Source organism: Labrus mixtus, chromosome 2 (genome assembly GCF_963584025.1).
Source record: "Labrus mixtus chromosome 2, fLabMix1.1, whole genome shotgun sequence".
Lineage (NCBI taxonomy): Eukaryota > Metazoa > Chordata > Actinopteri > Labriformes > Labridae > Labrus > Labrus mixtus.
This window is the reverse complement of record NC_083613.1, coordinates 1,275,563-1,278,249: the sequence shown is the minus strand read 5'-3', so window position 1 is coordinate 1,278,249 and position 2,687 is coordinate 1,275,563. Positions and strand designations below refer to the sequence as shown.

Below are 2,687 nucleotides of genomic sequence, written 5' to 3'. Positions count from 1 at the left end.
TTCATCACACAGTGTTCTTGTATTCTGCTAGAAGGTACAACCCACAAATTCCTTTCCATTAGGGTACATCAGTATAAAACAATAAAGATGATATGACACTGATTTGTATACATAACAGATGTAGACTCTTTGTCTAGCAAACAGTTGTTGACAACATGTGGTTGGCTCCTATCCAAACATAGATCTGCTACAATTTAGATGTTTCACCATATAAGGTTACAGCTTCACAGACCCAAAAGAAGAATTACCCTAAGATGGTTGACACAATTCAAAGATATATCCACAAAGTTATCAAGATGAATGAATCCATGAAAATACGTACTAACATTCACTCAATTTGATTATGTGTAATCTGTCAGTTGGCTTAACAGTGGCTTAACATTCATTAATTTTAATTTCTGTTCACAAATAGGATTCTGTTGCTCTAATACTGAAGTGAAGGCACTGTATCACACAGTCCACTTGACTTCGTTTAGCCATGTTCCATTTATCCATGTTTGACCCTTTAATACACAGAACTTACATGTTTGTGTATGTGTATGGCCATGGTCCTGACAAATAAAGTTTGCCCTGCTAATTACTATTTGTGTCATGGGCGGAGCTAAGTACCCAATTAACGTTTGTCCTCTTAATACAGCATGGTAAATGGTAAATGGACTTCAGCTTACATTGCACTTTTCTAGTATTCTGACTACTCAAAGTGCTTTTACACCACATCTCACACCCACCCATTCACGGTAGTTCTGATGTGTTTATTCAAATTTTGAAGTGAGATTTGTGTTGTATAGCTCAAAAATGTTTTTTTTAAAGATTTACTACATATTTCTATCACAAGTGGAAAGGGGTGTCACTTTAGTGTTGCAAAAAATATTCCTTCTAATACACTAAAACCAGTGTGTGTGTGTGTGTGTGTGTGTGGTGTGTGTGTGTTTTGTTACCGCCAACAAAAGAACAGTCAAAGCAGCAGCTAGGCTAAAAACACCAACACTTTGTGACTACACGGACAGAATATGCTCAATCGGTCGACCCACATTTAAGATGCCGAGGAAAGAAAGACAGGCAACAACATTTGGCATCTCCCTTTATTCTCACATTGCAACTGCTGCCACCCAGTGCTCTGGAATGGGGACGAGGTTGTATACTGAGCGCATGACGGCAGCTTAAACGATGGCGTAAAAAAGAAGTAGGTGAAAACATTTGCCTCTCTGTTGATATGTTCTTGTGTGTCTGTGTGCTACTACAGCAATAGCATACACGGAGTAGCAAATGGGGGAATTGGCAGACAAATAACCCCAAACTTGACCAAAATTCCTGTTCATTTCAAAAAGCTTGCGTCCCGGCAGCTTGTCAATGCAGTGACAAAGCCAGGCCGGACTCACACACACACACATTTCTCTTTAATGCAGTGAAAACAAAGCATTATTTTAAACACTGAAGAGAGGAGGGTGCACCATTCCCGGAGGTACTTCAATACCGAGTCAATGCGTGGAGTGGACGGCGCAAGCCCCTGTTCCATCTCCTAAGTCCAAAAATCAGTTTAATATATGACGTATCAGATATTAAACTGATAAGAACAGATTTATTTCTTTCAAAAAAGTTTTATTGTCACAAAAACAATTTCAAGACAATTTCTAACAAGTGATCAAACTTTTAAAATCACTTCTTGAATAAATAAACATTTCCTGCAATTAAAACAAGGGATGGAACATGAGTGGAACACTTACAATATGCATAAAAACGATAAATAAATGAATATGTTTCACCGTTACAGGGATGTTAATAATTAAAGACTGCACATAAAAGTTTTATTGTTGTGTTGCTTTTAAATCATGCAAAAAAAATTCAAGAGCGAAGCTGGAAAAAAGGTTCTCCTCAAAAGTTAATTGTTGTGCAGGAGCGCAGTGAGCCCTTACCAAGAAAAACTCAGTATGCTCTCCCAAACAGATGTGGTCTCTCGGGATCCTGTCCTGGTGCTCAGAGGAGACCCTCACCCTGCTGCTCCTTCCCACCTGCCTCTCCCAGAGAGTCAGGCCACCGCTTTTGGGGGCGGCTTGTGTGCAAAACCAGCTACGCTGTTGGGACCTCCCTTGCTGGCAAGCACAGGAATTAGTAAGGAGCCGGCTAGTGCCCATTGTTTGAAGGCAGCTCTGCACTCCCGGAGTGATGCCTTGCCGGACTCAGGGACGCCACAACCTGGTCGGCAGCGAGTTGAGTGCATTGTTGAGCTCCGGGAGTGCATTAGGGAGGATCTCATGAGCCACCATTGCTGACAGGTCCCGGAGTCTGTTTGGCAGAGTAGATGGTTCACATTGCGGCAAACAGTGGTGGCTTTGCCTAGTGCAATCCTGCGCGCTGGACTCACTGGTACTCGCTCCTGCACAACAATAGGAGAGAACAGTGTTAGTTAAAAAATACAACTCTTGTTTAAAACCAAGGTCTCTTAAAATGGTCAGATTAAAAGAAAACTGTTGGTGAGCTAATAAAAGTCAAGTGTGTTAAAAGGATGCTTTTACTGTTTCCCACTAGAGTGCTGCCCTTCAAGTCCTTGAAATAACGCTGGTGGGTTAAAAACAGCGGGTATCCGTCCTGTTTTAAAAACACATCTGACATAAAATGGTCAAGATGGGGTAAAACCACGAGCTCTAACTTTCAATGTCACACTTCTCAAAAGGGGATGAAAGTCATAA

At 41.2% G+C, this 2,687-nt stretch overlaps 1 pseudogene; it reads right to left on the bottom strand.

The window, feature by feature from the left end:
• Positions 1-1,440: 1,440 nt before the first annotated feature.
• On the bottom strand, positions 1,441-1,601 carry LOC132955117 (U2 spliceosomal RNA; annotated as a pseudogene).
• Between the last annotated feature and the right edge of the window lie 1,086 nt (positions 1,602-2,687).